Source organism: Stenella coeruleoalba (genome assembly GCF_951394435.1).
Source record: "Stenella coeruleoalba genome assembly, chromosome: 4".
NCBI lineage: Eukaryota > Metazoa > Chordata > Mammalia > Artiodactyla > Delphinidae > Stenella > Stenella coeruleoalba.
In genome coordinates, this window is record NC_137149.1 from 95,563,293 (window position 1) to 95,576,223 (window position 12,931).

Here is a 12,931-nt window from a genome sequence, read left to right on the forward strand (position 1 = left end):
TTCTGCGGAAGATGAACAGGAATAGCGAGAACCAATGAGAGGCTAGCTGGAGGTGTCTGGACGGGCAAATTTAACTCTCATTTCCCACCAGGAAGAGGAATTAACCAAAGGCTCAGCATGCCGGCCCGGAACCAGATTAGGGCCTGAAGCCATCCTGCGGTGTTGCGGCCAGGTCACAAGAAAGCGAGTTGAAGAAAGGAGCTCAGGGGCACTGTAATTCACAAACCTGCAGAGTTATAAATGACAGCTATCGTCCAAAAATAGACTGAAGTAAGGCTGCCAAGAGGACTTGAAAGCGGGGCAGAATTGCAGGAAACCAATTTCAGGAGGTAGACTGGAATTGCATTGAAAGCATAGGAAAAGAGGCAGAACGTCCACAATGATGCACTTGGCCAAAAAGGGCGTATGCGTTTTTTCCTGAATATATTCAGGAAAAAACGCATACGCCCTTTTTGGCCAACCAAGCAAGCTTGCAAAGGAAATCTGCACTACAATGAAGTCTCACTTCCCCCCAGTCAAAAGGGCCATCTGAAAAAAGTGTAAAATCCAGAAAGGCAGGACAGGCCATGGAGAACTGGGAGCCTTGTTATGCTGATGGGCGGGATGTAAATTGCCAACAACCACTCGGGAGAAGTGTATGGCGTTTCCTGAAACATCTAAAAAACAAAGCAACAGAACCTAGGGCACTTCCACTTATGGTCCTATAGCTTAGGGAAATTAAAATGAAAAAGACACAGCCACCCCAAAGTTTGGAACGGCTCTGTTTACAAGAACCTCGTTTACAGTACAAGTTCAACATCGCAGAAAGTGAAAAATGGATAAAGAAGTTGTGGTATTTACTTACAAAGCAATATCACTCAGCAATGAAATCTGTGTCATCAGGCCCTTAGCATCACAATGAGTGGATTCAGGTATGATGATTCTAACTGAAATAAGTCACACAGAAAAAGAAACATCATAAGATATCAGTAATACACGGAATGGAAACTTGGCTACACAGGAACTGAATTACAGAACAGAAGAGGGTCTCAAATTTAGAAAACCAACTTATGCTTGCTTAAGGGGAAAGGTGAGTTGGGGTGCTGCATAAAACCAGAGATTGAAATGAGCACAGATAAAGTTCCTTAAGCCAAATATGGAATAGACAAGAGCTACTCCTTGCTCAACGAAATGGACTCAACACCCCATATTAAACGCCTAAGAATGTACCTGTCTAGTAAGTATCTTAAAACCTATGGATTGTTATGTCTCCGAAAGAGAATCAAGCATGTGTACAGGGGCATAAACGCAGCAGTGATAGGATTGGAGAGGTTCGGTGAGCAAATGAAGACCCTTTGAAGTCATATTGCATGGTACCCATTACACGGGTCTCAACTCTCCAGGTTTAAGGTATTCTTCCTTCAGCTAAAACATGCATGTGGAACCCAAGTATGATCAACCATGTGAACGGGAGACGTGTTCAAATATGTCTCAGTTTTCCTCCCCTGGTACTCGGGTGCAACATTCCAGACGCTTTACTAACACTCTCCCCACTTGGAGAGTCAGTGCCTTTAACCTCCTGTTTGGCCCAGTTTGCAATTTCTGCGGAAGATGAACAGGAATAGCGAGAACCAATGAGAGGCTAGCTGGAGGTGTCTGGACGGGCAAATTTAACTCTCATTTCCCACCAGGAAGAGGAAATAACCAAAGGCTCAGCGTGCCGTACCGGAACCAGATTAGGGCCTGAAGCCATCCTGCGGTGTTGCGGCCAGCTCAAAAGAAAGCGAGTTGAAGAAAGGAGCTCAGGGGCACTGTAATTCACAAACCTGCAGAGTTATAAATGACAGCTATCGTCCAAAAATAGACTGAAGTAAGGCTGCCAAGAGGACTTGAAAGCGGGGCAGAATTGCAGGAAACCGATTTCAGGAGGTAGACTGGAATTGCATTGAAAGCATAGGAAAAGAGGCAGAACGTCCACAATGATGCACTTGGCCAAAAAGGGCGTATGCGTTTTTTCCTGAATATATTCAGGAAAAAACGCATACGCCCTTTTTGGCCAACCAAGCAAGCTTGCAAAGGAAATCTGCACTATAATGAAGTCTCACTTCCCCCCGGTCAAAAGGGCCATCTGAAAAAAGTGTAAAATCCAGAAAGGCAGGACAGGCCATGGAGAACTGGGAGCCTTGTTATGCTGATGGGCGGGATGTAAATTGCCAACAACCACTCGGGAGAAGTGTATGGTGTTTCCTGAAACATCTAAAAAACAAAGCAACAGAACCTAGGGCACTTCCACTTATGGTCCTATAGCTTAGGGAAATTAAAATCAAAAAGACACAGCCACCCCAAAGTTTGGAATGGCTCTGTTTACAAGAACCTCGTTTACAGTACAAGTTCAACATCGCAGAAAGTGAAAAATGGATAGAGAAGTTGTGGTATTTACTTACAAAGCAATATCACTCAGCAATGAAATCTGTGTCATCAGGCCCTTAGCAGCACAATGAGTGGATTCAGGTATGATGATTCTAACTGAAGTAAGTCACACAGAAAAAGAAACATCATAAGATATCAGTAATACACGGAATGTAAACTTGGCTACACAGGAACTGAATTACAGAACAGAACAGGGTCTCAAATTTAGAAAACCAACTTATGCTTGCTTAAGGGTAAAGGTGAGTTGGGGTGCTGCATAAAACCAGAGATTGAAATGAGCACAGATAAAGTTCCTTAAGTCAAATATGGAATAGACAAGAGCTACTCCTTGCTCAACGAAATGGACTCAACACCGCATATTAAACGCCTAAGAATGTACCTGACTAGTAAGTATCTTAAAACCTATGGATTGCTATGTCTCCGAAAGAGAATCAAGCATGTGTACAGGGGCATAAACGCAGCAGTGATAGGATTGGAGAGGTTCGGTGAGCAAATGAAGACCCTTTGAAGTCATATTACATGGTACCCATTACACGGGTCTCAACTCTCCAGGTTTAAGGTATTCTTCCTTCAGCTAAAACATGCATGTGGAACCCAAGTATGATCAACCATGTGAACGGGAGACGTGTTCAAATATGTCTCAGTTTTCCTGCCCTGGTACTCGGGTGCAACATTCCAGACGCTTTACTAACACTCTCCCCACTTGGAGAGTCAGCACCTTTAACCTCCTGTTTGGCCCAGTTTGCAATTTCTGCGGAAGATGAACAGGAATAGCGAGAACCAATGAGAGGCTAGCTGGAGGTGTCTGGACGGGCAAATTTAACTCTCATTTCCCACCAGGAAGAGGAATTAACCAAAGGCTCAGCATGCCGGGCCGGAACCAGATTAGGGCCTGAAGCCATCCTGCGGTGTTGCGGCCAGCTCAAAAGAAAGCGAGTTGAAGAAAGGAGCTCAGGGGCACTGTAATTCACAAACCTGCAGAGTTATAAATGACAGCTATCGTCCAAAAATAGACTGAAGTAAGGCTGCCAAGAGGACTTGAATGCGGGGCAGAATTGCAGGAAACCGATTTCAGGAGGTAGACTGGAATTGCATTGAAAGCATAGGAAAAGAGGCAGAACGTCCACAATGATGCACTTGGCCAAAAAGGGCGTATGCGTTTTTTCCTGAATATATTCAGGAAAAAACGCATACGCCCTTTTTGGCCGACCAAGCAAGCTTGCAAAGGAAATCTGCACTACAATGAAGTCTCACTTCCCCCCGGTCAAAAGGGCCATCTGAAAAAAGTGTAAAATCCAGAAAGGCAGGACAGGCCATGGAGAACTGGGAGCCTTGTTATGCTGATGGGCGGGATGTAAATTGCCAACAACCACTCGGGAGAAGTGTATGGTGTTTCCTGAAACATCTAAAAAACAAAGCAACAGAACCTAGGGCACTTCCACTTATGGTCCTATAGCTTAGGGAAATTAAAATCAAAAAGACACAGCCACCCCAAAGTTTGGAACGGCTCTGTTTACAAGAACCTCGTTTACAGTACAAGTTCAACATCGCAGAAAGTGAAAAATGGATAAAGAAGTTGTGGTATTTACTTACAAAGCAATATCATTCAGCAATGAAATCTGTGTCATCAGGCCCTTAGCAGCACAATGAGTGGATTCAGGTATGATGATTCTAACTGAAATAAGTCACACAGAAAAAGAAACATCATAAGATATCAGTAATACACGGAATGTAAACTTGGCTACACAGGAACTGAATTACAGAACAGAACAGGGTCTCAAATTTAGAAAACCAACGTATTCTTGCTTAAGGGTAAAGGTGAGTTGGGGTGCTGCATAAAACCAGAGATTGAAATGAGCACAGATAAAGTTCCTTAAGCCAAATATGGAATAGACAAGAGCTACTCCTTGCTCAACGAAATGGACTCAACACCCCATATTAAACGCCTAAGAATGTACCTGACTAGTAAGTATCTTAAAACCTATGCATTGCTATGTCTCCGAAAGAGAATCAAGCATGTGTACAGGGGCATAAACGCAGCAGTGATAGGATTGGAGAGGTTCGGTGAGCAGATGAAGACCCTTTGAAGTCATATTGCATGGTACCCATTCCACGGGTTTCAACTACCCAGGTTTAAGGTATTCTTCCTTCAGCTAAAACATGCATGTGGAACCTAGAGTATGATCAACCATGTGATCGGGAGACGTGTTCAAATATGTCTCAGTTTTCCTCCCCTGGTACTCGGGTGCAACATTCCAGACGCTTTACTAACACTCTCCCCACTTGGAGAGTCAGTCCCTTTAACCTCCTGTTTGGCCCAGTTTGCAATTTCTGCGGAAGATGAACAGGAATAGCGAGAACCAATGAGAGGCTAGCTGGAGGTGTCTGGACGGGCAAATTTAACTCTCATTTCCCACCAGGAAGAGGAATTAACCAAAGGCTCAGCATGCCGGGCCGGAACCAGATTAGGGCCTGAAGCCATCCTGCGGTGTTGCGGCCAGGTCACAAGAAAGCGAGTTGAAGAAAGGAGCTCAGGGGCACTGTAATTCACAAACCTGCAGAGTTATAAATGACAGCTATCGTCCAAAAATAGACTGAAGTAAGGCTGCCAAGAGGACTTGAAAGCGGGGCAGAATTGCAGGAAACCTATTTCAGGAGGTAGACTGGAATTGCATTGAAAGCATAGGAAAAGAGGCAGAACGTCCACAATGATGCACTTGGCCAAAAAGGGCGTATGCGTTTTTTCCTGAATATATTCAGGAAAAAACGCATACGCCCTTTTTGGCCAACCAAGCAAGCTTGCAAAGGAAATCTGCACTACAATGAAGTCTCACTTCCCCCCGGTCAAAAGGGCCATCTGAAAAAAGTGTAAAATCCATAAAGGCAACAGGCCATTGAGAACTGGGAGCCTTGTTATGCTGAAGGGCGGGATGTAAATTGCCAACAGACACTTGGAAGAAGTGTATGGTGTTTCCTGAAACATCTAAAAAACAAAGCAACAGAGCCTAGGGCACTTCCACTTATGGTCCAATAGCTTAGGGAAATTAAAATCAAAAAGACACAGCTCCCCAAAGTTTGGAACGGCTCTGTTTACAAGAACCTCGTTTACAGTACAAGTTCAACATCACAGAAAGTGAAAAATGGATAAAGAAGTAGTGGGATTTACTTACAAAGCAATATCACTCAGCAATGAAATCTATGTCATCAGGCCCTTAGCAGCACAATGAGTGGATTCAGGTATGATGATTCTAAATGAAATAAGTCACACAGAAAAAGAAACATCATAAGATATCAGTAATACACGGAATGTAAACTTGGCTACACAGGAACTGAATTACAGAACAGAACAGGGTCTCAAATTTAGAAAGACAACTTATGCTTGCTTAAGGGTAAAGGTGAGTTGGGGTGCTGCATAAAACCAGAGATTGAAATGAGCACAGATAAAGTTCCTTAAGCCAAATATGGAATAGACAAGAGCTACTCCTTGCTCAACGAAATGGACTCAACACCGCATATAAAACGCCTAAGAATGTACCTGACTTGTAAGTATCTTAAAACCTATGGATTGCTATGTCTCCAAAAAAGAATCAAGCATGTGTACAGGGGCATAAACGCAGCAGTGATAGGATTGGAGAGGTACGGTGAGCAAATGAAGACCCTTTGAAGTCATATTGCATGGTACCCATTCCACGGGTCTCAACTACCCAGGTTTAAGGTATTCTTCCTTCAGCTAAAACATGCATGTGGAACCCAGAGTATTATCAACCATGTGAATGGGAGACGTGTTCAAATATGTCTCAGTTTTCCTCCCCTGGTACTCGGGTGCAACATTCCAGACGCTTTACTAACACTCTCCCGACTTGGAGAGTCAGTCCCTTTAACCTCCTGTTCGGCCCAGTTTGCAATTTCTGCGGAAGATGAACAGGAATAGCGAGAACCAATGAGAGGCTAGCTGGAGGTGTCTGGACGGGCAAATTTAACTCTCATTTCCCACCAGGAAGAGGAATTAACCAAAGGCTCAGCATGCCGGGCCGGAACCAGATTAGGGCCTGAAGCCATCCTGTGGTGTTGCGGCCAGGTCACAAGAAAGCGAGTTGAAGAAAGGAGCTCAGGGGCACTGTAATTCACAAACCTGCAGAGTTATAAATGACAGCTATCGTCCAAAAATAGACTGAAGTAAGGCTGCCAAGAGGACTTGAAAGCGGGGCAGAATTGCAGGAAACCGATTTCAGGAGGTAGACTGGAATTGCATTGAAAGCATAGGAAAAGAGGCAGAACGTCCACAATGATGCACTTGGCCAAAAAGGGCGTATGCGTTTTTTCCTGAATATATTCAGGAAAAAACGCATACGCCCTTTTTGGCCAACCAAGCAAGCTTGCAAAGGAAATCTGCACTACAATGAAGTCTCACTTCCCCCCAGTCAAAAGGGCCATCTGAAAAAAGTGTAAAATCCAGAAAGGCAGGACAGGCCATGGAGAACTGGGAGCCTTGTTATGCTGATGGGCGGGATGTAAATTGCCAACAACCACTCGGGAGAAGTGTATGGTGTTTCCTGAAACATCTAAAAAACAGAGCAACAGAGCCTAGGTCACTTCCACTTATGGTCCTATAGCTTAGGGAAATTAAAATCAAAAAGACACAGCCACCCCAAAGTTTGGGGCACCTCTGTTTACAAGAACCTCGTTTACAGTACAAGTTCAACATCGCAGAAAGTGAAAAATGGATAAAGAAGTTGTGGTATTTACTTACAAAGCAATATCACTCAGCAATGAAATCTGTGTCATCAGGCCCTTAGCAGCACAATGAGTGGATTCAGGTATGATGATTCTAACTGAAGTAAGTCACACAGGAAAAGAAACATCATAAGATATCAGTAATACACGGAATGTAAACTTGGCTACACAGGAACTGAATTACAGAACAGAACAGGGTCTCAAATTTAGAAAACCAACTTATGCTTGCTTAAGGGTAAAGGTGAGTTGGGGTGCTGCATAAAACCAGAGATTGAAATGAGCACAGATAAAGTTCCTTAAGTCAAATATGGAATAGACAAGAGCTACTCCTTGCTCAACGAAATGGACTCAACACCGCATATTAAACGCCTAAGAATGTACCTGACTAGTAAGTATCTTAAAACCTATGGATTGCTATGTCTCCAAAAGAGAATCAAGCATGTGTACAGGGGCATAAACGCAGCAGTGATAGGATTGGAGAGGTTCGGTGAGCAAATGAAGACCCTTTGAAGTCATATTGCATGGTACCCATTACACGGGTCTTAACTCTCCAGGTTTAAGGTATTCTTCCTTCAGCTAAAACATGCATGTGGAACCCAAGTATGATCAACCATGTGAACGGGAGACGTGTTGAAATATGTCTCAGTTTTCCTCCCCTGGTACTCGGGTGCAACATTCCAGACGCTTTACTAACACTCTCCCCACTTGGAGAGTCAGCGCCTTTAACCTCCTGTTTGGCCCAGTTTGCAATTTCTGCGGAAGATGAACAGGAATAGCGAGAACCAATGAGAGGCTAACTGGAGGTGTCTGGACGGGCAAATTTAACTCTCATTTCCCACCATGAAGAGGAAATAACCAAAGGCTCAGCGTGCCGTGCCGGAACCAGATTAGGGCCTGAAGCCAGCCTGCGGTGTTGCGGCCAGGTCACAAGAAAGCGAGTTGAAGAAAGGAGCTCAGGGGCACTGTAATTCACAAACCTGCAGAGTTATAAATGACAGCTATCGTCAAAAAATAGACTGAAGTAAGGCCACCAAGAGGAGTTGAAAGCAGGGCAGAATTGCAGGAAACCGATTTCAGGAGGTAGACTGGAATTGCATTGAAAGCATAGGAAAAGAGGCAGAAAGTCCACAATGATGCACTTGGCCAAAAAGGGCGTATGCGTTTTTTCCTGAATATATTCAGGAAAAAACGCATACGCCCTTTTTGGCCAACCAAGCAAGCTTGCAAAGGAAATCTGCACTACAATGAAGTCTCACTTCCCCCCGGTCAAAAGGGCCATCTGAAAAAAGTGTAAAATCCAGAAAGGCAGGACAGGCCATGGAGAACTGGGAGCCTTGTTATGCTGATGGGCGGGATGTAAATTGCCAACAACCACTCGGGAGAAGTGTATGGTGTTTCTTGAAACATCTAAAAAACAAAGCAACAGAACCTAGGGCACTTCCACTTATGGTCCTATAGCTTAGGGAAATTAAAATCAAAAAGACACAGCCACCCCAAAGTTTGGAACGGCTCTGTTTACAAGAACCTCGTTTACAGTACAAGTTCAACATTGCAGAAAGTGAAAAATGGATAAAGAAGTTGTGGTATTTACTTACAAAGCAATATCACTCAGCAATAAAAAATCTGTGTCATCAGGCCCTTAGCAGCACAATGAGTGGATTCAGGTATGATGATTCTAACTGAAATAAGTCACACAGAAAAAGAAACATCATAAGATATCAGTAATACACGGAATGTAAACTTGGCTACACAGGAACTGAATTACAGAACAGAACAGGGTCTCAAATTTAGAAAACCAACGTATTCTTGCTTAAGGGTAAAGGTGAGTTGGGGTGCTGCATAAAACCAGAGATTGAAATGAGCACAGATAAAGTTCCTTAAGCCAAATATGGAATAGACAAGAGCTACTCCTTGCTCAACGAAATGGACTCAACACCGCATATTAAACGCCTAAGAATGTACCTGACTAGTAAGTATCTTAAAACCTATGGATTGCTATGTCTCCGAAAGAGAATCAAGCATGTGTACAGGGGCATAAACGCAGCAGTGATAGGATTGGAGAGGTTCGGTGAGCAAATGAAGACCCTTTGAAGTCATATTGCATGGTACCCATTCCACGGGTTTCAACTACCCAGGTTTAAGGTATTCTTCCTTCAGCTAAAACATGCATGTGGAACCTAGAGTATGATCAACCATGTGATCGGGAGACGTGTTCAAATATGTCTCAGTTTTCCTCCCCTGGTACTCGGGTGCAACATTCCAGACGCTTTATTAACACTCTCCCCACTTGGAGAGTCAGTCCCTTTAACCTCCTGTTTGGCCCAGTTTGCAATTTCTGCGGAAGATGAACAGGAATAGCGAGAACCAATGAGAGGCTAGCTGGAGGTGTCTGGACGGGCAAATTTAACTCTCATTTCCCACCAGGAAGAGGAATTAACCAAAGGCTCAGCATGCCGGGCCGGAACCAGATTAGGGCCTGAAGCCATCCTGCGGTGTTGCGGCCAGGTCACAAGAAAGCGAGTTGAAGAAAGGAGCTCAGGGGCACTGTAATTCACAAACCTGCAGAGTTATAAATGACAGCTATCGTCCAAAAATAGACTGAAGTAAGGCTGCCAAGAGGACTTGAAAGCGGGGCAGAATTGCAGGAAACCGATTTCAGGAGGTAGACTGGAATTGCATTGAAAGCATAGGAAAAGAGGCAGAACGTCCACAATGATGCACTTGGCCAAAAAGGGCGTATGCGTTTTTTCCTGAATATATTCAGGAAAAAACGCATACGCCCTTTTTGGCCAACCAAGCAAGCTTGCAAAGGAAATCTGCACTACAATGAAGTCTCACTTCCCCCCAGTCAAAAGGGCCATCTGAAAAAAGTGTAAAATCCAGAAAGGCAGGACAGGCCATGGAGAACTGGGAGCCTTGTTATGCTGATGGGCGGGATGTAAATTGCCAACAACCACTCGGGAGAAGTGTATGGCGTTTCCTGAAACATCTAAAAAACAAAGCAACAGAACCTAGGGCACTTCCACTTATGGTCCTATAGCTTAGGGAAATTAAAATGAAAAAGACACAGCCACCCCAAAGTTTGGAACGGCTCTGTTTACAAGAACCTCGTTTACAGTACAAGTTCAACATCGCAGAAAGTGAAAAATGGATAAAGAAGTTGTGGTATTTACTTACAAAGCAATATCACTCAGCAATGAAATCTGTGTCATCAGGCCCTTAGCATCACAATGAGTGGATTCAGGTATGATGATTCTAACTGAAATAAGTCACACAGAAAAAGAAACATCATAAGATATCAGTAATACACGGAATGGAAACTTGGCTACACAGGAACTGAATTACAGAACAGAACAGGGTCTAAAATTTAGAAAACTAACTTATGCTTGCTTAAGGGTAAAGGTGAGTTGGGGTGCTGCATAAAACCAGAGATTGAAATGAGCACAGATAAAGTTCCTTAAGTCAAATATGGAATAGACAAGAGCTACTCCTTGCTCAACGAAATGGACTCAACACCGCATATTAAACGCCTAAGAATGTACCTGACTAGTAAGTATCTTAAAACCTATGCATTGCTATGTCTCCGAAAGAGAATCAAGCATGTGTACAGGGGCATAAACACAGCAGTGATAGGATTGGAGAGGTTCGGTGAGCAAATGAAGACCCTTTGAAGTCATATTGCATGGTACCCATTACACGGGTCTCAACTCTCCAGGTTTAAGGTATTCTTCCTTCAGCTAAAACATGCATGTGGAACCCAAGTATGATCAACCATGTGAACGGGAGACGTGTTCAAATATGTCTCAGTTTTCCTCCCCTGGTACTCGGGTGCAACATTCCAGACGCTTTACTAACACTCTCCCCACTTGGAGAGTCAGTGCCTTTAACCTCCTGTTTGGCCCAGTTTGCAATTTCTGCGGAAGATGAACAGGAATAGCGAGAACCAATGAGAGGCTAGCTGGAGGTGTCTGGACGGGCAAATTTAACTCTCATTTCCCACCAGGAAGAGGAAATAACCAAAGGCTCAGTGTGCCGTACCGGAACCAGATTAGGGCCTGAAGCCATCCTGCGGTGTTGCGGCCAGCTCAAAAGAAAGCGAGTTGAAGAAAGGAGCTCAGGGGCACTGTAATTCACAAACCTGCAGAATTATAAATGACAGCTATCGTCCAAAAATAGACTGAAGTAAGGCTGCCAAGAGGACTTGAAAGCGGGGCAGAATTGCAGGAAACCGATTTCAGGAGGTAGACTGGAATTGCATTGAAAGCATAGGAAAAGAGGCAGAACGTCCACAATGATGCACTTGGCCAAAAAGGGCGTATGCGTTTTTTCCTGAATATATTCAGGAAAAAACGCATACGCCCTTTTTGGCCAACCAAGCAAGCTTGCAAAGGAAATCTGCACTACAATGAAGTCTCACTTCCCCCCGGTCAAAAGGGCCATCTGAAAAAAGTGTAAAATCCAGAAAGGCAGGACAGGCCATGGAGAACTGGGAGCCTTGTTATGCTGATGGGCGGGATGTAAATTGCCAACAACCACTCGGGAGAAGTGTATGGTGTTTCCTGAAACATCTAAAAAACAAAGCAACAGAACCTAGGGCACTTCCACTTATGGTCCTATAGCTTAGGGAAATTAAAATCAAAAAGACACAGCCACCCCAAAGTTTGGAATGGCTCTGTTTACAAGAACCTCGTTTACAGTACAAGTTCAACATCGCAGAAAGTGAAAAATGGATAAAGAAGTTGTGGTATTTACTTACAAAGCAATATCACTCAGCAATGAAATCTGTGTCATCAGGCCCTTAGCAGCACAATGAGTGGATTCAGGTATGATGATTCTAACTGAAGTAAGTCACACAGAAAAAGAAACATCATAAGATATCAGTAATACACGGAATGTAAACTTGGCTACACAGGAACTGAATTACAGAACAGAACAGGGTCTCAAATTTAGAAAACCAACTTATGCTTGCTTAAGGGTAAAGGTGAGTTGGGGTGCTGCATAAAACCAGAGATTGAAATGAGCACAGATAAAGTTCCTTAAGTCAAATATGGAATAGACAAGAGCTACTCCTTGCTCAACGAAATGGACTCAACACCGCATATTAAACACCTAAGAATGTACCTGACTAGTAAGTATCTTAAAACCTATGGATTGCTATGTCTCCGAAAGAGAATCAAGCATGTGTACAGGGGCATAAACGCAGCAGTGATAGGATTGGAGAGGTTCGGTGAGCAAATGAAGACCCTTTGAAGTCATATTACATGGTACCCATTACACGGGTCTCAACTCTCCAGGTTTAAGGTATTCTTCCTTCAGCTAAAATATGCATGTGGAACCCAAGTATGATCAACCATGTGAACGGGAGACGTGTTCAAATATGTCTCAGTTTTCCTGCCCTGGTACTCGGGTGCAACATTCCAGACGCTTTACTAACACTCTCCCCACTTGGAGAGTCAGCACCTTTAACCTCCTGTTTGGCCCAGTTTGCAATTTCTGCGGAAGATGAACAGGAATAGCGAGAACCAATGAGAGGCTAGCTGGAGGTGTCTGGACGGGCAAATTTAACTCTCATTTCCCACCAGGAAGAGGAATTAACCAAAGGCTCAGCATGCCGGGCCGGAACCAGATTAGGGCCTGAAGCCATCCTGCGGTGTTGCGGCCAGCTCAAAAGAAAGCGAGTTGAAGAAAGGAGCTCAGGGGCACTGTAATTCACAAACCTGCAGAGTTATAAATGACAGCTATCGTCCAAAAATAGACTGAAGTAAGGCTGCCAAGAGGACTTGAATGC

At 43.9% G+C, this 12,931-nt stretch overlaps 1 long non-coding RNA gene across 7 annotated transcripts in view; it reads right to left on the minus strand.

Moving 5' to 3' along the window:
* The window catches only part of LOC307185420, a 1,105,689-nt gene that overhangs the window by 821,645 nt on the left and 271,113 nt on the right, over nucleotides 1-12,931 (minus strand). Inside the window, exon 1 of one of the 7 annotated variants that reach the window (XR_013828061.1) lies at nucleotides 5,580-5,662. The exons of 5 other annotated variants lie outside the window; for them this stretch is intronic. This is a non-coding gene — a long non-coding RNA (uncharacterized lncRNA). Of the gene's footprint in view, nucleotides 1-5,579; nucleotides 5,663-12,931 lie in introns of those variants that run through there. One more of the 7 variants, XR_013828062.1, reaches the window with a different exon arrangement.